General features: G+C 51.5%; 1 protein-coding gene across 1 annotated transcript in view; it reads right to left on the minus strand.

The window, feature by feature from the left end:
- The window catches only part of CDH5 (cadherin 5), a 44,924-nt gene extending 29,504 nt beyond the window's left edge, over nt 1–15,420 (minus strand). Inside the window, exon 1 of the mRNA XM_004460914.5 lies at nt 15,298–15,420. The gene's annotated coding sequence lies outside the window, so the exon portion shown is untranslated. The remainder of the gene's footprint in view (nt 1–15,297) is intronic.
- Between the last annotated feature and the right edge of the window lie 7,609 nt (nt 15,421–23,029).

The raw sequence follows: 23,029 nt of genomic DNA on the forward strand, positions 1-23,029 counted from the left end.
GGGGTATTTTCTCCCAACCTACCCTATTTTTTTTTGTTCATAAACCATATAATTTATCTAAAGTGTACAATCTTTGGCTTTTGGTATAAACACAGAGTTGTGCATTCATCACTTCAACCCATATTAGAGCATTTTCATTACTCCAGGAAAAAAAAAAAAAAAAGAAAAGAAAATCAGCAAAAAACAAACTTCTCTCATACCCACATGTTAGTGCGATTAATTACAAATCCTTTGATGTGCTTTCACCATTTCTATTCATTTCCAAACACTTACAAACAACCTTTTACCTAGCTCCTTGGCTTTCCTCATTATATTTAATTCATAATAGTGAAATCATAAAATATTTGTCCTTTTGTGGCTGGCTTGCTTCACTCAACATAATGTCCTCCAGGCTCATCCATGTAGTCAGGTGCTTCATGACTTCATTTCATCTTACAGCTGCATAATATTCCACCGTGTGTATACACCACAGTTTATCTGTTTTGTCAGTTGATGGGCCAACTGGGTTGTTCTATCTTTTAGCAAGTGTGAATAATATCGCTATGAACCATCAGTGTGAAATTCTGTTCATGTCACTGCTCTCAGTTCTTCTGGGTATATACCTAGTAGTGGTATCGCCAGGTCACATGGTATATCTATATCTAACTTCTTTAGGAACTGCAAAACAGACTTGTATAGTAGCTGTACCATTCTACATTCCCATCAACAGTGAATAAGCATTCCTAACTCTCCACATCTTCTCCAACACTTATAGTTTTCTATTTTGTCAATAGTGGCTATTCTAGTAGATATGAAATGATATTTCATTGTAGATTTGATTTGCATTTCCCTAATAGCCAGTGATGTGGAACATTTTTTCTCATGTGTTTTTTTGATATATGTATTTCTTCTTTAGAAAAATGTCTATTTGGGTCTTTTGCCCATTTTTTAATTGGGTCATTTGTCTTTGCATTGTTGAATTTTAGGATCTCTTTATATAACATGGATATTAGACCCTTGTAGGATGTGTGATTTCCAAATATTTTCTCCCATTGAGCAAACTGCCTTTTTAATTTCTTCACAAGATACTTTGAGGTGCAGAAGTATTTAATTTTGAGGTAATCCCATTTATTTATTTTCCTTTTGTTGCTTGTGCTTTGGGTATAAGGTTTAAGAGACTCCCACCTACTACACGTTCTTATAGATGTTTCCCTACATTATCTTCTAGGAGTTTTATGGTCCTGGCTTTATGCTAAGGTCTTTGATCCATTTTGAGTTGATTTGTATATAGGGAGTGAGATGGGGTCCTCTTCCATTCTTTTGGTTATGGATATCCAGTTCTTCAAGCACCATTTATTAAAGAGACTGTTCTGTCCCAGAAAAGTGGGCTTGGTAGGCTTTTCAAAAATCAGTTGACCGTAGAGGTGAGGATTTATTTTTGAACTCTCAATTTGATTCCATTTATCAATGTGCCTATCTTTATGCCAAAACCATGCTGTTTTGACCACTGTAGCTTTACAATACATTTCACTCTTCATTTTTAGGATTTTTTTTTTTGGCTATTTGAGATCACTTTCCCTTCCAAATAAATTTGGTAATTTACTTTTCTATTTCTGAAAAGCAGGTTGTTGGAATTTTGATTGGTATTGCATTGAATCTATAAATCACTGTGGTTAGAATTGACATCTTCATGATGTATAGTCTTCCAATTCATGAATATGGAATGCCCTTCCATTTGTTTAGGTCTTCTTTGATTTCTTTTGGCAGTTTTGTAGTTTTCTGAATACAGATCCTTTACATTTCTGGTTAAATTAATTCCTAGATAATTGAATCTTTTTGTTGCTATTGTAAATGGATTTTTCCCCCTTGGTTTCCTCCTCAGGTTCTCATTACTAGTGTGTAGCAACACTAATGATTTTTTTTTTGTGTTGATCTTGTATCTTGCCACTTTGCTTAACTCATTTATTAGCTCTAATAGCTTGTTGTAGTTATTTCGGGATATTCTAAATGTCTTTTCCAATTTGGATGCTGTTTATTTCTTTCTCTTGCCTAATTGCTCTAGCTAGAACTTCTAACACAATGATGAATAAGAGTGGTGACAGTGGGCATCCTTGTCTTGTTCCTGATCTTACAGGTGAAGCTTTCAACCTCTCCCCAATGAGTGCAGTGTTGACTGTGGGAATTTTCATATGTGCCCTTTACTGTGTTGAGGAACTTTCCTTCTATACTTATCTTTTGAAGTGTTTTTATCAAGAAAGGATGTTGGATTTTGTCAAATGCCTTTTCTTCATCAATTGAGGTGATTATATGTTTTTTTTCCCTTCAGTTTGTTATTAGGTGTGTTACATTAATTGATTTTCTTATGTTGAACTATCCTTACATGCTTGGGATAAAACCCATTTGATTGTGGTGTATAACTCTTTTTTTTTTTTTAAAGATTTATTTTTTTATTTCTTTCCCCTTCCCCCCGCCCCCCCCATCCCAGTTGTCTGTTCTCTGTGTCCACTTGCTGTGTGTTCTTTTTGTCTGCTTCTGTTGTTGTCAGTGGCACAGGAATCTGTCCCTTTTTGTTGCGTCATCTTGCTGCCTCAACTCTCCGTGTGTGCGGTGCCATTCCTGGGCAGGCTGCACTTTCTTTCGCACTGGGCAGCTCTCCTTACGGGGCGCACTCCTTGCCTGTGGGGCTCCCCTACGTGGGGGGCACCCCTGAGTGGCATGGCACTCCTTGCACGCATCAGCACTGGGCATGGGCCAGCTCCACACGGGTCAAGAAGGCCGGGGGTTTGAACCGCGGACCTCCCATGTGGTAGATGGAAGCCCTACCTACTGGGCCAAGTCCGCTTCCCTATAATTCTTTTAATATGCTGTTGGATTTGATTTGCAAGTATTTTGTTGAGAATTTTTGCATCTATGTCTGTTAGAGAGCTTGGTCTGTAATTTTCTGTTCATTATTTGGCTTTGTTATTAGGGTGATGTTAACTTCATAAAATGTGTTGGGTAATTTTCCCTCATTTTCAATTTTTTGGAAACGTTTAAACAGGATTGGTATTAATTCTTCTTGAAATGTTTGGTAGAATTCATCTGTAAAGCCAACTGGTCCTGGACTTTTCTTTGTTGGAAGATTTTTGATGACTGATTCAACCACTTTATTTGTGATTGATTTGTTGAGTTCCTCTATTTCTTGTAAAGTCAGTGTAAGGTTGTTTGTGCATTTCTAGGAATTTGTCCATTTCATCTAGGTTGTCTAATTTGTTGGTATACAGTTTCTCATAATATTCTAATTCTTTTTATTTCTGTGGGATCAAACGTAATGTCCCCCTTTTCACTCCTTATTTTATTTATTTGCATCTTCTCCCTCTTTTTATTTGTTAGTCTTGCTAAGAGTTTTTTTTTTTTAAGATTTTTTATTTTATTTTATTAATTTCTCTCCCCTTCCCCCCCAGTTGTCTGCTCTCTGGGTCCATTCGCTGTGTATTCTTCTGTGGCCACTTCTAACCTTATCAGCGGCACCCAGAATCTGTGTTTCTTTTTGTTGCGTCATCTTGTTGTGTCAGCTCTCTGTGTGTGCGGCACCATTCTTGGGCAGGCTGCACTTTCTTTCGGGCTGGGTGGCTCTCCTTAAGGAGCGCACTCCCTACACATGGGGCTCCCTTGCGTGGGGGACACCCCTGTGCTGGGGATACCCCTGCGCGGCAGGGCACTCCTCGTGTGCATCAGCACTGCATGGGCCAGCTCCACACGGGTCAAAGAGGCCTGGGATTTGAACTGCGGACCTCTCATGTGGTAGGCAGATGCCCTATCCATTGGGCCAAGTCCATTTCCCAGGGTTTGTTGATTTTATTGCTCTTCTCAAAGAACCAGCATTTGGTTTTGTTGATATTCTCTAATTTTTTTTTTTTCGGTCCTCAATTTCATTTATTTCTGCTCTAATCTTTATTATTATTATTTTCTGCTTGCTTTGGGATTGGTTTGCTGTTCTTCCTCAAGTTTCTCCAGTTGTTCAGTTAGGTCTTTGATTTTAGCTCTTTCTTCTTCTTGCTTTTCTTTTTTTCTTCTTTTTTAAGATAGGCATTTAAGGCTATAAATTTTCCTCTCATCACACTGTTTTCACTGTATCCATAAGTGTAGATAAGTTATGTTTTCATTTGTCTTAAGATATCTACTAATTTTTCTTGCAATTTCTTTTTTGACACACTGACTGTTTAAGAGTGTGCTGTTTAGCCTCCATATATTTGCAATACTTCCTCTTTTCCACCTATTGTTGATTTCCAGCTTCATTCTATTATGATCAGAGAAGGTGCTTTGTTTAGTTTCAGTCTTCTTAAATTTATAGAGAACTGGTTGTGGTGCTACAAGTGGTCTATCCTGGAGAAAGATCCATGAGCACTTGAGAAGAATGTATACCCTGCTGATTTGGGGTGCACTCTTCTGTATATGTCTGTCAGGTCCAGCTCCTTTATCATATTGTTCAAGTCCTCTGTTTCCTGGCTAATCTTCTGTCTAGTTGTTCTAATGATGCGAATGCTGTGTTGAAGTCTCCATTGTAGAGATGTCTATTTCTTTTTTTAAAAATAATTTATTTATTTAGTTATTTAAAAGATTTATTTATTTATTTAATTCCCCCCCCCCCCCGGTTGTCTGTTCTCTGTGTCTATTTGCTGCATTTGTTTCTTTGTCCGCTTCTGTTGTAGTCAGCTGCATGGGAAGTGTGGGCGGCGCCATTCCTGGGCAGGCTGCACTTTCTTTCGCGCTGGGCGGCTCTCCTGACGGGGTACACTCCTTGTGCGTGGGGCTCCCTTACGCGGGGGACACCCCTGCGTGGCACAGTATTCCTTGAGCGCATCAGCACTGCGCATGGGCCATGCTCCACACGGGTCAAGGAGGACCGGGGTTTGAACCGCAGACCTCCCATGTGGTAGACGGATGCCCTAACCACTGGGCCAAGTCCGTTTCCCTCTATTTCTCCTTTCAGTTTTGCCTCTTGTATTTTGGGGCACCCTGGTTAAGTGCATAGATATTTAGATTGTACCTTTTATTAATATATAATGGACTTCTGCATCTCTTATCACTTTTTGCATTTAAAAAATCTATTTTGTCTGACACCAATGTAGCTAGCCTTGCTCTCTTTTGGTTACTATTTGTGTAAAATATTTTTCCCAACCTTTCACTTTTAGTTTATTTGCATCCTTGTGTCTAAGGTAAGTCTCTTGCAGAGAGTTTATGGATGGTTCTTGTTTTCTGTCAGCTTATGCCTTTTGATTGGGGAGTCTAATCCATTAACATTCATTGTTATTACTGTAAAGGCATTATTTACTTCAATAATTGTATCCTTTGGCTTTCATATATCATATCTTATTTTTTGTCCATCTTTTTACCCTTTTGTTACCATTTCTGATACTCTTCACTTCTACACTCTTTGCCAAACCTCTCTCTCTTCTCTTTTCTTTCCTGGCTGAAAAACTCCCTTTAGTGTTTCCTACAGAGCTGGATACTTATTTGCAAGCTCTCTTAGTTTCTGTTTATCTGTGAATATTTTAAGCTCACTGTCATATTTGAAGGACAGTTTTACCAGGTAAAGGATTATTGGTTGGCAGTTTTTCTCTTTTAGTAGGACAGTTTTACCAGGTAAAGGATTACTGGTTGGCAGTTTTTCTCTTTTAGTACATTAATTATATCATACCACTGCCTTCTTGCCTCCATGGTTTCTGAAGAGAAATCCACACTAAGTCTTATTGGAGGTCCCTTTTATATGATGGTTCACATCTCCCTTGCTGCTTTTAGAATTATCTCCTTATTTTTGGCATTTGGCATCCTGAATATTATGTGTCTTGGAGTAGGTCTTTTTGTATTTATTGTAATTGGAGTACACTGTGCTTTCTGGACATGTGTATTCATGTCATTCATGAGAGGTGGGAAATTTTTGGCCATTATTTCCTCAGATACTCTTTCTGCCCCTTTTCCCTTCTCTTCTCTTCTGGGAATTCCCGTAATATGTATTTAGGTATACTTCATGCTGTCATTCAACAACCTGAGTCCCCACTCAATTTTTTCCATTCTTTTCTCTCTCTGTTCTTTCTTTTCAATTTCAGCTGTCTTTCCTCTGCATTACTGATTCTATCTTCCATGATTTCAAATCTGCTGTTGTGTGCCTTTGTTGTATTATTATTATTAATTTTTGGAGATACTGGAGCCGGGAATTGAACCTGGGACTTTGTATGTGGGAAGCCAGTGTTCAACCACTTAGTACATTGGTTCCTATTTTATTGTACTTTTTGATCTAACTTATTGTGTCTTTCATTCCCATAAGCTGTTATTTTTCTATCAAGGTTTCAAATTTTTCTTTGTGCTCACCCAGTGTCTTCTTAATGTCTTTTATTTCTTTAGTCATGTTGTCCTTCAACTCCATGATTTGATTTAGGAGATTTGTATGAACCTCACTAAATAGTTGTTTCAAGTCCTGTGTCTCATCTGGAGCTTTAATTTATTCTTTGCCTGACTCATATCTTCCTTTTTCTTAGTGTGGCTTGCATTTTTTCCTGATATATATGCATCTGATTATAATGCTGAGTTTACTCTGATGTTCAGTTTCTCTCTCTAGCCTAGGGATTTACTGTTAAGTAGCTGTGTGCTACCACTGTCTTTTGACTCCTGGTTCAACTTGTTCTAGATATTTAGGATGCCCCTGTTTGCTCAAACCAGGGCTAAGGACCCTGTATTGGGGTGCAGACCTGTTTCTAAGGGTCTTGGAGAGAGGGACAGTAAAGGCACCTGTTTGCTTCTTATTTATCATTATTTTTCCTTTTTTTCATTCACTTTTCTGGTCTGGCCAGCAGATGGCACTCTTGGGCAGACCACTTAGCTCAGACCCCAGGTGCTGGGGGCGGAAGGATGGGGGAATGCATTCAGCGTAACTCTGTGGTGAGTGGGGCAAAAGCAATGTCCTCAGGGCTGACCAGGCCTCATGAACTTTCTCAGAAGCTGCTCTCCTCCCTTGACTGGCCTCACCTCCCTCCATCTGCCTCCCCCACAACCAGTCCAGGGCCCTAAGTAAGGTGTTTGAGAAGGCAAATTAACTTTAGCTCCCTGAAGACTCTCAGTGCAGTGTCAGGGCCCCACCAGGCCTGGAAGTGTGCAACTCCTCCAGCTCAGCAGATCAAGTTTGCTGGCCAAAATCTGAATTTGCTGTAGTCTGTGTCCTTCCTTCTCCCCTTTCTTGTAGAAGAGGACCCCTGCCCTGCTGCTGCAGTCCACAGACTGTTTGCTCTGAGAGCGGGGGGATGGGTGCCAGCTGCTGCTGTAGCTTTACTCAAAGGATTTTCCTAGTCAGCCAAGATTCCTTTCCTTCACCCCTTTCTCTTCTGGGTGGTGTCTTGCCTTCCCCTGATATTCTGAGCCTCCAAACAGCCCTCCAGTCTTCTCCTATCCTCTAGCCACTTTTTTTTTTCTGGAAGAAAAGTGATCCCTCTATCTCTCTAATCCCACATCTTCCTGGAAGTCTCTGCAGGTATTTTGTTTATCCTCCCCTCCCCTGCAAGGCACAGATACATACACACGTACACACAGACCCTATCTCCTGGACTCCCCAGCCCCTGGATACTGCTCGTGTTTGGCCAGTGGGGAATCAGGCAGGAGCTTGGAGGGTGGGAAAAGGAGGCCCTGCCCCTCTCTGCTTTGGCCCCCTTGCAGTGGCTGCATCTCTCCATGAAGACGGCTCCTATCAGCCCCTCCCTGGTTCTGTCCCTCATTGGGTTCCAGAAACATCCTTCCCTCCTCTTTCTCCCTTTAGCCCTGGGGTGGTAAGAGTTTCCCATGATTGTTTGCCCCATTTGCCCCCTTAACCAAGCTCACGCCTCTGTAAACAGCCCTTCATAAAGTCCCCTTATGTGAGCCACCCAGGGTAAACTTTGTTTCCTACTGGGACTCTGTCTGATACAACAAACAGGAACATCATTTTCCCTTTGCTGGGCCCTGCTTGGGAGGGCCAGTGGTTCCCAGGGCTGACGGCTACCATTAAATAAATCAGTAACCATACCGGGTTTCAATAAAACACAGTCCACCAGCCACAGGTGGTGACCATGTGGCTCAAGGGGACAGGAACCCTTCAGTGAGCCTTGGCTGGCTCCACACATAAAGTGGTCTTGGAGTGTGCAGGGAAGCCTCTTGGGTCCTGTTCCATGTCCAGCAGAGGCTGAGCCAGGGAATTGGGAGAGAAACCCCCTTGGCCCTCATGGGTCATTGTCAAGCTCCCATCCTCTGACCGGACCACACTGGCTTTCCTAAATCACCCACATCACCAGTGTGTCATGTGGGGGGGAAGGAAGGCCTGTGTGCTCAACTCACTTGTCAGTTAGCAGTGGGTGAGGAGGCAAGACCTTGGAGATGGGGCCTTTGGGCGATGGAGGTGTCGAGACTCGCCATGCCTTCCCCCCCTGGGCTGGGGCCTTGAGCATCCTCCCGTGACAGCCCTTTCTGCCTGGGAAGGGGTTTGGGGGAGCTGACATTCCCAACACCCCCTCCGTGGCATAATTATCTCATTAAAATCTTGCAACAACCTGTGAGCTAATGTTCAGTAATCCCACTTTGTAGGTAAGGAAATGGAGGTTCAGAGAGGTAGAGTGAGCCATCCCAGGTCACACAGTGGCAAGAGGCAGAGCCAGGACTGGAATTTAGGACTGCTTTTCACCTGAAATAGTGCTTTCTGCATTGTGCCACCCTCTCTCTATCTCTTTGGTCACATGCTCATGTAATAATAATAATACACAGCTCTCAGTGCTTGGTGTTCACAGATATTATTTCACTTAATTCTCTCATTCTTTCCCAGAATGTAGGAATTATCATCCCATTTCACAGGTGACGCAACTGAGGCTCAGCAAAAAACAACTCGTAAGTGGTGGATCTGGAGCCCTCACCAGATCTATCTCTTTGTAAATCCTAGATGCCTTCTACCCCCAAGTCCTGACGGAAAGTCCATGTGAAAGACCACATTTATCTGTGTCTTTTGCCTTTTATGTTAGAAATGTGGCCACCAACACGGGGGCTGAAGGGCAGGGTTTTGCTGGACAATTGTCCCGTTCCTACTGCTGATGGAGAGGAAGTCAGGGCGGGCAGGATTGGCTGCAGCTGCCGTTGGAAACGGAGTTTCCCTTGGCCGCAGCCTCTGGAGGTGTGGTCAGGGCCACAGCTGGGGCAGGACTTAAATTAGTCCCTTTCCTTTCAACGTGAAAGTCAAGTCTCTTGGGTGCTCTTAACAAGCTTTTGGGGAGGTTCAGGCTGTGGCTGGGAGGGCGTGGTGTGCCGCAGAGACCCAGAGCGTCTGAGGGTTTGGGAGGGATCCCCAGGCTTAGAAACCCCCAGCTCAGCAGCCCCAGAGACTTGCTCAACAGCAGGGGTGAGCGGGAGAGTTCCCACGTGGCCACCCAGAAGAGCGTGCGGGACACAGAGCCGGGGGCCAGCCCACGTCCCTGTCACCCGGGATCCAGGTCGATGCCCCCTTCCTGGGAGATAGGGTAGAGGCCTTGGTCAGTCTGTGAAGGTCCTGGCAGCCCCAAATTCGAGTACAGAGTGGGTTGCCCAAAGACCCTGGTGGAGGTGGGGGAGCGTGGAGCTCAGGAAAAGGGGCAGGGGGCCTCGGAGAATCCAGAGCAGAGTTGGGCTCTGTCCCCCCTAGATGGGGCTCAGGACCCTGGAGAACCCGGAGCTCTGCGTCCACGGTAGGTGGGGACCCTGCGGTCAGAACCTGGGTCCCGGGGCCAGGCCTGATGATGAGGCAGGACTCGGGAGGATGGGCCGACAGGAGGGGGACGGGGGCCAGCCTTGTCTGCTCCCCTCCGACTACCTGCCTGGGAGTCAGCGGGGCTTGCTGAGCCTCCCCGAGCACCACCCACTGCGTGTCCGCAGGAGACTGACTCTCCGGGCAGCTCCCCTCCAGCCCAGGCTCACTCACCCCCTCCGGCCTTTGCACTGGCTCTTCTCTCTCCTGGAAAAGCTTGACTCCTCTTTAAGCTACAGGCTGCCACTTCCCTGAAGCCATCTCTTGAGCCCCTGGGGTTACATAGTCACTCAACAGGCATTTATGGAGCACCTACTGCATTCTGGGCCACACAAGGGGAACAAGCACAGGCTCCACCCGTGGGGGAGATGGACGCGGACCCCATGACAAAAAACCACGCTTTCCAGTTGCGGGGAGCACATCGCGGGGAGAGGGGGGAGGAGTGCAGGAAGCCTGAGACGTGCGGCGGGGAGAGGGCTGCCTGTGCAGCGGGGAGAGGGCTGTCTGTGCAGCGGGGAGAGGGCTGCCTGTGCAGCGGGGAGAGGGCTGCCTGTGCAGCGGGGAGAGGGCTGCCTGTGCAGCGGGGAGAGGGCTGCCTGGCCGGAGGGTGTCAGTCCCAGGGAGTCCTGCCTCTCTCACTGACGCATGTGGGACATCAGGCCCGTTGCTTTGGCCCCTTTCTCTTGTGGCCTCCGTCTGTTTCTGGGGTTCGACCTTGAAGGGGCTGTGAGGCGCCCTCATCTCCGTGCTCTCAATTCCACTGTAGAAGGGGTTGCTAGGAGCACAGTGGAGAGGAGGAGGCGCTGGAGCTGCTCCCCTGGGGACCCCCCAGGAGCCCCTGGCTTTGTAGCTAAGAGGCCCGAGGGAGCCTGGATAGCTGGGTCTGTCCTGACCACTGGGCTGACCCCTGCTCCACTCGACTGAGCCCTGCGCAGGCTGCGCTTGGCCTCTGGGAGGTTAAGCAACCTGGAGGGTGCTGGTGGGTGGGGGGTGTTGCAGAGGAAGGCTCCAGGCAGGGATTTACACAGCATGTCCTCAGTTCACGTGGACCCACAATACCCTTGAGCTACGTGAGTGCCCACACCCTACCCACGGGCATCTCCCACGCCAGCTCCCGCACAGCCTCCCCGACCCGGCCGGGGCTGGTCCCTCGGCCCCTTCCCAGCTCACTTGCCTTCCGCTGGGACAAGCTCTGGCAGTCGAGCCCGGCTCCGGGGCAAGCTCCAGGGGTGGGTGGACAGGACGGTCTCTCCTGCACGGCCTCCTGCAGGCTCTGGCCTGCAGCCCAGAGGCGATGGGTCAGGGATCAGGGGCTGGGTGGTGGGAGGAGATAGCCCAGGGCAGGAGGTGTGCCTGTGGGAGAGGGAGGAGCTGGGGGCGGGGGTCGCATCACCATGGGTGGCCCTGGCCCTCTCCCCAGGGGCCACCTCCAGGCTCAGGGTAGGGCAGGGCCTGGACCCAATGATCCTCACCCTTCTGGGAACACCACAAAGTCTCTCTTGAGCCCCAGGATTTACAGCTGGGCCCTGTGAGGCCCTGGGTGCCCTGGGGAGGGGGGTGCTGGAGATGGGGGGCAGTATGGGTGTGTCGCAGGCCTGATAGCCTCCCTTCGAGGTTCTGCCAACAGCCTCCCCGACCCAACTCCCCTCGCAGCTGACCACGCCTTGCAGGGCAATGTCTAGCTCCCGAGCCAGTGTTCAAGTTGCAGCGTTGTGTGTCCCCTGCCCACCTCCAGCTCTCCTCTCTCCTTCTCCCATGAGGAGCCATGAGGAGGACTAAAAGTTTCTGGAATGCTCCATTGATGCCCCTCTCAAGCAGGTTTTTTGCACAGTTAGTTCCTTCTTTCTGGAATGCCCTTCCTTGCTATGTCCCTGGGGTTTATAGCTTTTTTCAAGTTGCAGCTGCTTCCTTCCCGGGGTCTTCTGATTGACTCCTGCCCCCAGCAGAGCCGCTGCCTCCTGGCTGGAGGGTCTGACTTCTTTCTTGCCTTGTGTTCCCCCAGGGCTGTAGGACCTGCATCAAGTCTTCTCTGCCCCAGCGCCCAGTGCAGTAAAATTCATGAACTCACAGACCTCGGGACACTGCCTGCCAGCCTGGCTTGGTCTCTAGTTCTCATCTTTCCACTGGATCCTTCCTACCCATAGGATTTAAGAACAAGTCTGTATATTTGCAGACAGCACCTTATGTGGTCAAAACAATTGTTCCTCCCTGTCCCCAAATATCTCCTCAGCCCATCACATTGCTAGACATACTGCCATTAGGCCTTTGATCCTTTGTGGACAATGAAATTATCCTTCCTGAGGGTCCCTGAGGAACATCATGTACCTGTGTGCAGGTGATCTCTAAGATCAGCTGGGAATATAGCCCATGGTTTACCACTCACTCCTCCCCACACCCGTGGCAGACATCACTAATCCATCACTGCTGGTTCCCACTGAACCTGAACTCGGTCTCTGAATCCTTCTCAATGCAACCTTTGAGGTTGACACCATCGATTCACCAGAACTAGTGTGCAATTCGAAACAAATTGTGTGGGGTCTTTGAGCCCCAGGGGCCATCTAGTCTATCCCCACGTCTTCTAATGGGACAGGTCCAAGCTTCAAGGGGAGAATGCCCATGTTAGCAAGCCTTTCCCAGCCTCCCCTGGGGCTTTTGACTGGGAGCCCGTGCAAGGGGAGCATGTCCCATCTGCTGTGCATCCCACAGGACTGGGAGTTGGGGGTGTGGGCAACAGAACAAGCCCACAGGTGTGCCTGTGGGCAACTAGTCTAGCTGTTCGTGAGCTGTGTGACCGTGGGCCCTGCCCTTGCTGTTGCTGAGAAAGAGTCCTCACTTGTGATGGAGGCAAGAGTCGCTGCCTCTCTCCGCAAGAAGATGAAATGGGATCACGGGTGTGAAGTCCAGCACACAGTAGGTCCTCTGTCATGTGTGATGGCAGGACTCCCACCTACCCACCCCTCCAGCTTTGGGCCTGTGGGCTCCCCTGGCTGGCTCACACCTAACCCCTTTTCTTGGTTCTGCCCTGAGCCTACCTCCTCCTCCCCTCTGTTCCTCTCCAGAAGGAAACTTCCTTCACCTTCTGCCTGGCCTCACCCCATGGGCCCTGCCCCTTCCAGTATCTGTACCTGCTAGCCAGACCGTGGCTGCTGAGGCCCACAGCAATCTGGGGGGTCCCTGAAGTAGCTTAGCGACCCTGGGGGCCATCCCTTGCTCCAGAGAGATGGGAAAACTGAGGCTCAGGATGTGGAGGGGATTCCCACGGCCCCACAGCATCTGAGGCTCCTGTTCTTCCTCCAGGAAGCCCTCCCGGATTTCTTCATCTAACACCAGCCAAGACCTGGGTCAGGACAGGCTTTTCAGCATCTTCCTAGCCAGAAGCCAAGCTCCTGTGTGCATACCCTCTCTCCTAGAACATTCTTCCCCAGGATCCTCAGGCTTCTGGCTCGCCTCCTGGCTTCTGTGGCCTGAAGCCTTAGGATTGTGCTTCCTTGACTTTCCCCTCTCTAGGTTTCACTAGGGAGCATGCATGGGCTGGGGGCTCAGAAGGGGCCGAGGCTCACTCATCGCCTGCTTCCAGCCTGTGCTTCCAGCCTGTGCTAGCTGTGTGACCTCAGACTGGCCACTCAGCCTCTCTTAGCCTCGGTTGTCCCATCTGTCAAATGGGAATTCTTGTAATAGCTTCGGGTCTGCCTGGGGGTGCTGAGAGGTGATGGGTGTAGCAGGGATGGGTCCATGCAGGCAGGAGGCCTGAGAATTTTCCTAGACCTGCGCCTACTGTGCCCACTGTATGTCCCAGGCAGCAGCCCGGCTGTGAGTCATCCAACTTTGGGAGAAAATAAGCGTGGCCCCCACAACTTCCTGCCCTCGTGTCCGGCCCTTGTTCAGCAGCACAATTGCTCAGGTGGAGACGGCTGGGCGGCTTAACCCCTTCAAGGCTGGTAGACATCCCCTCCCCATCAGCTGGAATTGGCAGGGCTGTGTGGGGGTTCAGCAGCTCCTCGGACCCTGGAAGGGGTATTTGCTGCCCTCCAGGCTGGGGGCCCACAGGTGGGCTGCATGCAGGCTGGACAGAGGAGGTTCCCATGCCAGAGGGTGACCCAAAGCTCCCGGGCTTGGTACACGTGGCCTTCAGGGCCACTAGCCCCCTGCCTCCTCTCCTACCACAGCCTGCTCTAAAGAACCCTCTGGCCACACCAGTCCCCTGGAGCCTCTGAGCTGCCCGGGCTTCCCTGCCGCCACCCCGGCATGCTCTCATCTCCTGCCGTATCCTCTCTGCCCACCTCCAGTGAGTGAGGGTGAGTGCCGAGCACAGGGCCTGGCACGGACTAGGCACCCAGGAACAGGCGACTGGACAGCCTCTCACGCTCTGCCCCCCCCACCCCGAGCCTGGGCTGGGCCTCAGGGGCCAAAACCTTATGCCAGTCACAGCCACGTCAGCCACGATTCCCTAAAGGTCCCCCTTCTGTGAGCCATTCACAGGCTGGGGTTGTACATCACATCGTTTGACGCATGAAAAGACAGTTTCCTCCATTTCACAGAAGAGAAAATAGCCGTGGAGAAGCTACAGGATGCTGGAAAGAGCCTGGACTTTGGGGGTCTGGTTCGAACCCCCCACTCCATCTCCAAAGCTCAGTTGCCTCCACTGAGGAAGCTGATGATGATAAAATAACGAACCCCATTGTTTGAGAGCTTTCTATGAGAATCCTCTCCAGCTCTCACAACCAACTGAACCAAGTATCTCCACCCCCATTTTCCAGACAAGCAGCCTGAGGTTGGGAGGCATTGGGGAACTTTCCCGAGGTCCCAGGGCAGGGAGTGGTAGAGCTGAGAGCTGCACCCGGCCCACAGTCTCCAAGCGGAGCTCTTGTGCCAGGTCACAGAACTTGCAGGCCTTTGGGGGCCGCCCTGAGACGCGAGGCCCCTGGGTGCCTGGGGACCCAGTCTTTGGGGATCTGGGCACTGGGGGAGAAGCAGTAAGTCACTTTCCTGAAGGCAGCTCCCACAGCCTCGGGGGGCCCCCACAGTGCTCAGGGAGGCCTCACGCGCCAGGGCTGAGCCTCGGCTTGCCCAGCCTGACGAGGGGCCCACGGGCTGGCAGAGAGGGCTGAGGCTCCGAGCTCCCCTTTTGGGGATCTTCCCTCAATCCTAACATAGCCTGGAGTCAGGGTGAGGGAAAAAGGGGTACAGGCCATGGTAAATCCTCTCCCACGGGGGAAGGAAGTCAGGGCCCGGGTGCCAGTCTCTGCCCTTGGCCGCTGGGCGACTCAGGGAGAATCCCACTTCCACTGAGCACCAATGAGAGCCTGGCGCTCACGCCGACTTGGGGAGTCTGTCTGTGGGGAGCTGAGTCCACAGTCCCAGAAACCCCGTCTGCGTCCCGTGGCAGCCGCTGGGCGCACCTCTGCCAGCCCTGCCAGGCCAGGAGGAGGCCGTTCTGCCCCGGGGGCCCCCGACAATGCCCATTATACAGCTGGGGAGGCCGAGGCCCCTTGGTCTCGCGCCCACGGGGTGGGCTGGGGTGGTGGGGGGTGGGGGGGGCCCTCACTCACCGCGCTGGGGCTGAGCAGGACCTCTGTTCCGGGCGACGGCTCTTCCCAGGCTGAGCGTGCTGCGGAGCTCTGTGGAGCTCTGCCGGCCGCCTCTCGAGGGGAGCCACACCCGGCCGGCAAGGGAGGCCTGGCTGCCGCCCCTTCAGGTTTTCCAGCTGGCCTGGGCCCACTTCCCCCCGGGATGGTTTCCTGTTATTGTTCCTTTGTGAGAGCCGAGCTGGCTGAGGATAGGCAGGCTCCACGGTGGGCGGTCGCCTCGGCCCAGCCAGGCTGTCTTCCCCGGGGCCTAGCCCGAGCCCTGGCCTGGGGTGCTGACCTCAGGCCCCAATTCCAGGCCTCGGCCCTGGAGCCCCGGAGCACAGCACCTGCCGGGGGCCTGTACTATTGGGGTTAACACTTTCCGTAGCCCCGAATGCAGGTGTCATCACCCGCACTTTATACTCAGAGAGCTCAAGACACTTGTCCACCCAGCTGCGGCCCAGCAGAGCCTGAAATCAAGCTGGAGATTTCCCCTATGACCCGTACATACTGAGGGGGGGGGGCGGGGATGGGGGGGGTGACACTGCAGGTGATGGGCAAGCTTTAGGGGCCTCTGGGTTGGGATGGGTGGGAGATGGGAAACAGCCCCTCTTGGCTCAGGAAGGACAGGTGGGCCCCCCGTGGGGTGAGGGTACATGCCAGCTGGGCCTGGAGGGGCTGTTTGGGTTGAGGGATATTGGGTGGGAGCCAAGGGCCCTGGCTTTGCCTCAATTGGACTGTGGGTTAGTCAGGTCTCTCCCTGAGCCTCAGTTTCCTCAATGTGGATAAAAGGTTATTGGGATCAAAAAGAATGAGGACAGGGCTTAGAAAATAGTGAAGCTGAGGGTGGGACGGGAGCCTGTCGGGGGTCCAGGGTTGGGGGAAGGCTCAGATTCTGTTAACCATGGGAGTCACCTGGAGATGTAAAAACTACAGAAACCTGGACCTGTCCTCCACTACTCCCGACCAACTCATCTGGACTCTCCCAGGCCAGGCCCTGGGAATCTGTCCATGGAATCTGGTTTTCCATGGATGGATGGTTGGGAAATCCTGAGCTAGTCCCATTATACAGCTGGGCAAACAGAGGCCCTGAAAGGGGGCCTGGCCCCAGGGCACTCAGTGAGTCAATGGAAACTCTATGGGGAGGCCGAATGGAGTAGAGAATTGTTATTTTTTGGGAGGGTAGTTGTAAAGGTCTCTCTGTTTTGGGCATCCCGGAGGAGATGGCAGGTTGGCAGCTGGATACACGGGTGAGGTCGTGCCTGGAGACCAGCACAGGAAGCCGGGAGCTTATGGCTGGCGCCAGAGGCCGGGGGAGCGCAGGCGCGTCTGCGGAGCGAGACCCCGGTCGCCGATCTGTTGGAAGAGGAGGGCCCCGCAAGGAAGACGGAAAGCAGGCGAGGGAGGCGGCGAGGCGCTTGGGCAAGGACCTGACCGCTGGATTTGCAAGGTGGGGGCCATCGATGACCGTGACCAGAGCGGTGTTCTCGAAAAGAAGAAGGCAAAGTCAGATGGGGGTGGGGTGGGGTAGAGGAAGGGGTGAGGAGGGGAGAGGCCGTGGGTGGGAGCGGGGCGGTGGGAGGCTGTTCTGTTTGTTTTTAAACTGATAGCTCCGGCAGCGCCTTTGCGCGCTGAGGGATCGTCCGGAGACGCAAGACTGAGGGATCGTCCGGAGACGCAAGACGGATGATGCTGGAGAGCCAAGAGCAACCCGCTGGCGGGAGAACACTCCTGGCGCGGGGCTCGGGCGGGAGGCAGCGCCTTCATCACCGTTAGTGGAACGAACAAACAACAGCTCAGCGCTTCCTTCTCCCACAGATGAACTCTGCCTTCTCCTGGCGAGAGCGCGGGGGCCGCGGAGGAGGCAGCCGGGCCTGCGCTCCGCCCCCGCCCCCGACGGTGCCCCCGGGGCCGCCTCCTGCCGGGTCTCAGACTCGGTGCTGGTGGCGGAGAGGGACGAGCCCGTCCTGGCACTGTCTGCCCATGCCCCTTGTAGCCCCTGTCCACGGGGATGCTGACTGCCCCGAAAACCTGCCGTTTCCCCCGGCCATAAACAAGGGGGATTGCCAGGCTGACACATGCCAGGCTGACACATGCCCGCCTGACCTGGGGGTGGGTGGGGGGTGGGTGAATCTGGGCCACCGGGGCCGGGGAAGTCCACGGCGGAAGGGGCTGGAGCCCTCAGGCCCGCCGAGGATCTCGGCCTGATTGCTGGCACTGCCCGGCCCCTGCCCCAACCCCTCTGGAGGTAAATGGGAAGGCACAAGGCCAGGAAGTGCCATCGCGAGCGAAGGAGGCAGGAAACGGGATGGTCTGCAGAGAGCTGATTAGCAGCCAGAGGCGGAAGCAACAATGTGGGCGGGGGTGGGGGTTGTGGGGGTGGGAGAGGGTAACACTGAGGCCCAGGGACGCCCACCCCCCCTGCCAGGAGGAAAGCTGACAGGGTGTAGGGCAAGCCCTGGGACGCCCCCTTGCACAGGTCCAGGCTGGGGGTCGGCAACCCCAGGCTCGGATCCAGCCAGGCCGGCTGCTGGAGGCCAGCTGGCTCCGGGAACCTCTCTCCCACGTGCGAGCAGTTGGCTGAGCAGTTCAAAAGTTGCAGGGCTGTCTGGAGGATGAAAGGAGACCAGAAAGCCACAACGGTAAGGGCAAACGTTTATTGTGCAGGTGGTCTGCAGGCTGCCTGCCTCAGAATCACTTGGGGAGGGGGGAGTGTGCCTGTGTTACAAATGCAGATTCCTGGGCCCTGCCCCAGCCAACCGAGTCAGCATGGCCGGCCAAGGAACCCAGGCGACCTGTGTGCACGGCCACGTGGGAGGCGCATTTTGCAGATGGGGAAACAGAGGATGGATGTTGAGTGCCTCCGTCAAGCTCACTGAGCTCAGTGGTGGGACGGGAATCCTTCCACCAGGCCTCTGGTGCCAGAAGCCCTCCCCTTCGCCCCAGCTCTCCTGCCCCGAACAGTCGGGTGAATAGCGCCATGTCCGGCATGCAGCTGGGGCTCGTGGAACAAGGGTTTCCAGTCCTTCTTTCCCAGGGCACTGGAGGCCCCAGGCAGGGAAGCGATGCCAGGGGCTTCAGCAGAGGCGGTCGGTGGGCAAGGCACGGCAGCCTCATAGCTCCGGGACTTTGCCCAAGTTGCGCCCCTGCTCGTGTCCCTTTCTCACACGGCACAGCCCACACCGTTCACCGCCCCCCCCCCAGGTTTCTCTGCCCCCATCTTGCCGCCTCTGCTCAGTCCCCCCGTCTGCCGCTCCTCTGCCTCCTCTGTGCTCCCGCAGCATTTTATAAAGACCCCCTTTCACAGCCCCACCCCTACTTCACGTCTGCTCACCTTCTCCCCTGCGACAGTGCCTCCCTAGTGCCCAGCATGGGCAACTGCTGCCTAACCGTGGAAGTTGCAGACTCATGAGAGCTGGCAGCCAGGCCACTGTGACTCCCTCGGGGATGGCTTGAGTGTGTGTGTGTGCGCTCTACCCCTGTGTGGAATGGCCCAGACCTGCTTCAGAGCACTCAGCAGGTGGCAGTGTGCACAGGGGCCTTGCCTCCACCGCCCCCCACCTACCTCTTCCTTCCCAGTCCAGTTTCTTGTCAGGCCGTGGCCATTATCTTTCTTTCTCATTTATTTATTTTTTCAATTGAAGTTTTTCCCACTCCCTCCCCCACCCTGGTGCTTTTGCTGTCTGTGTCTATTTCTCTTTTGTCTTCTCTTCTTGTTTTCTTTTCTAGTGTTTACCAGGATTCGATCCTGGGGACCTCCAATATGGAGAGAAGTTCCCTGCCACTTGTGCCACCTCAGTTCCTGGTTTCTGTTGTGTCTCGCCTTGACTCTCCCCTTTGTCTCTCTTTTTGTTGTCATCATCTTGCTGTGTGACTCACTGCACTGGCACTGGCTCGCTGCGCAGACACATCTTTACCAGGAGGTCCTGGGGATTGAATCTGGGTCCTCTCATATGGTAGATGGAAGCCCAATCGCTTGAGCCACATCTGCTTCCCTCTCATTTATTTTTTATCTCTTGCAGGCTGAGTACCAGATACTCAGGCTGGTTTGAATTGAGAACCACAGGAAGACACGTGAGAGAGAAAATCAAGGGATCTCCCATGAGAAAGCACAGGAATTTAGTTGATGGGTTCTGTCAATAGCTTGATTTGGGGGCAGTTTTGTGGTATTTTTAATTTCCTTCCTCTTTTCAACAGAGATCTGGGGCTGCTGGATTTGTGGGCCCCCAAGAGCAGCCTGGGTATCTGGGGTTGAGAATTTCCCTGGGCCAGGGTGGGGAGCAGCTGAGTGTTTGGACTCACAGGCCACCCATTGGAGTCTTGTCCGCATGGAATAGAAGGTGGCAGGATGTCCTGTTGGAGGCCACAGAGGGCTTTGGGAGTCGTCTGCTTAGTTATGGAGAAGGGAAAACCCACTTGTCCAGCAAGGTCTTAGGGGAAAGCTCCCTGGCTGTGGTGAGGGAGTGGAGGTCCATGTGGGTGGGCTGTAGGGGCTCAGGAGGGAGGGGGATCGCAGGGGAGGGGCCTTGACCTCCGCTGTGGTCTCCAGGGACCCGGCATCTGGGGAGGGGAGGAGCGGGGCCAGCGGACGGCTCCTTGGAGCAGGGCCGGGCACCCGCTTTTTGAAGGGATGAAGGTGTGAAGAGTGGAGGAACCAGTGGGATATGGAGGTGGACCCAAGGCAGTGGTGTGTGCCTGTGTTCTGTGGAATGTTCCGGGCACAGTGGGACTCTTCGCTCAAGGCCTCAAGAGGCACCGAATGACCCTCTCGCTTGGCTGGGTGACCGGCCCCAAGCTGGCTGGGGGTGGGGACCCTGGGAAGTAAAGGGGCAGGCCCTGAATGAACTCTGAGGTTGAGGTGCTGAATTCCAGCTACCAACACTCCCTTGAACTGAGCACCTACTACCTGCCAGCCCTTGCCCTGGGTTCTCTACCTTATTTCTAATTCTCATGGCAACCTGGTGAGGGCTTATGGCTTTGCCCGTTTTATGGCACAAAGTAACTAGCCCATTATGGCTCTGCCCTGTCCCAGCCATGGCTGATGTGAGTCTATCTTAGACCAACCTTCCCCGACTCCCTGCCCCCGAGCCTTTGCACATGCTGTCCTTGCCCCTACCCCTGCTGGCCCCAGTCCTGCTGGCTGCGGTGCCCAGCTCCAGCACACACACCCCTGCCAGCCTTCCTAGGTTCTTGCCCTGGAAAGCATCTTGCCCCCTGGGAAGTTTCTGCCCCACTCCTACTCCACCTGTTCAGCAGGGAGGCATTTTCTCAGGTAATAATTCCTCACAAGAGCCCTGTGAGGTACAAATGCTATTACTAGCCCCATTTCCCTGAGGGGAATGGAGGCTCAGAGAGGCTGAGTAACTTGCCCAAGGCCACACAGCTGCTGAAAGGCAGAAGCTGGTCTTCCCTTTCTAGTTTAGGGCTCCCTCTTCAGCATTATCCCACTTCTGATAATAACCTGCCATGGTCTGGCAGTTTTATGCTCATTTGCTATTTTAAAAGTTCATGGAATGATGCCCCGTCTTTGCCTAGCCCTGTGCTGGGCATGGGGGATCCAGAGGTGACCTAGGCCCTGCCCCTGCCCTTGATGTGCCCCCACTCTGGTGCAAGCCATGCTGGCTGGGGCCAGGTTAGAGAAGAGGTGCATGCTGTGCTGGGGGTGCTTGGAGGATGTGGCTGGGGAGCTGCCACAGGGGAGGGTCCCAACTTGCTCTGACAAGGGACTGGAGCTCAGTGAGCACAACAGGAGGAACTGATATAAGCTATGGGTGGGAGCTGTTTGTCTCTTCATAAACAACTTGAGCTATGTGTGTTAGAAGCAAGAGCTGCAGCCCTGCCCTTGGTAACCATGGCAGCAACTCCAGTCCCAGAAGAACAATTAAGCAATGTAAACTCTATACACTTTAAATATTCAGGGAAATTGCAAGCCAAATGTGTTAAAAGCATACATGGAATGTATGAAGTGCATGCTAAAAGCTTACCTAGAATGTGGGGGATATTCAAACTTATTGAGCACTGAAACAAAGGACCATTTAACTCTACATCTGTATAAAAGGAACTCGAAAATCTTATTCAGGTCTCAGATTTTTAGCAGAAAGGTCCTGAGCCTGGCCAGTCATAAATAAATTCTCTTTTCCTTCTCAAAATTATTACTGAGTCCTGCCCTTCCCATATGCAAACAATTGAACCTCTCTCGACGTCTACAACAGTTTTGGGGGCTCGTCCGGGATTTGCAAATGATAGCCAGAGAAGGTAGCATTTTGCTACCCCTTCTGGATTCCCAAGGAAGCCGGGAGGACTCAGGTGAACCCCAAATCTGGGGGCCCCTGGACTATGTTTAGTCCAGAAAAAATGTGGGCTCTGCCGGAATCCTCCTGATGAAAATTGAGGACAATGGAAGGTCTGGAAAAAATTCTGGGAATGAAGAAGACACCAACCACGGAAAAGGTAAGACTCCTTCAGGGAGCACAGTTAAGAAAACCTAACTTTAAGTGTTAGAAAAGGAAGTCTGATCAGCTTCTGAGAAAACCCCAGTACCTCCAGAAATTTGGGGGGAAGCATTTTCTCAAGGTCTGAAAGAAAAGGAAAAAAAAAAAGAAAAAACCTCGTGTTTGGGTTGGGTTAACTGAGTGTTAGTGTCTGGTTTTAATCTTGCCTCCACTGAGGTAGTGAAGTCTTGATTATAATAGGAAGGAATGTTGATAGTTTTAAATTAACATCCTGAAAATTGGTCTGGATTTAAAAATCTTGGTTACAGGAAAGTGGACCAACTTTGCCGTGAGGCTTAATCTGAATGCAAGTTTAAACAGTGAGAAAAATTTGGTCAGAGTCTTTTGTTTTGGTGCTGAATTGCAGATAAATTCACTTTGTAGACAGCCAGGGTAAACAGAAAATCCTGTTAAATTTTAGTATTGAAAGTTCTCTCTTACTAAGGTTTGTAATGGTTGCAGGGGCAGCCGTACCCAGAAAATAGAAACTGTAAGTCAGATTGATAAGTTTTGTGCTTCTGTCTTTGTCTGCTCATTGCTGGTTTTAAATTGTGTAATTATGTAAAGTGGTGAATTTGGTTAAGCTGGAACCCTCCCTTGCCATTGGTAAAGGAGTGAAATAATTATAGTTTACAAGGCAAAACCGCAGAGTCTGAATGTCTGTGCATGCTCTGCTGTCTCGTCTCTGGGTCTGTCTCATTTGCTGGGACTCAAGGGGGTTGTCCATGTCCATGCTGTGTATCCAAGTTTGTTGAAACTGGCCCCAGTCAGGGTAGCTAGTAAAACCAGTGACTTGGATCATGGCCCTGCCAGGGTAGGGGTCCCCCAGGAAAATGCCAAGCCTGAAAAGTTATTTTCAAGCCATTTTAGCAGCCTGGAACTTGCCACTATTACCTTCAACCCCCTTCCCTCCCCCTCTTAGGAGGATGCATAGCAAAAGTGGAAAGCCTGGGAAAGGGGGGAATGACTTGCCCCCTTCCAGTGAGTTTGCACCTTCTATTTGTAAGCCACATTCCTATCAAATTGCTAATGCACCCAACTGCCTGAAAGGGGGGAGGTGAAGGGAATGTAGAGCAGGATCAGAATAAATGCAATAATAAAATAATTTGCATATGGCACAGTGCCTTTGTCTAAAAGGAGAAAACTATTGCTTGAAACAACAAACCTCTAAACACTTGATAGCCCTTTTGATGGTTTGGCTGGGAACAGTCAGCAGTAAGGGT

The sequence above is a fragment of the Dasypus novemcinctus genome, chromosome 18 (genome assembly GCF_030445035.2).
Source record: "Dasypus novemcinctus isolate mDasNov1 chromosome 18, mDasNov1.1.hap2, whole genome shotgun sequence".
Lineage (NCBI taxonomy): Eukaryota > Metazoa > Chordata > Mammalia > Cingulata > Dasypodidae > Dasypus > Dasypus novemcinctus.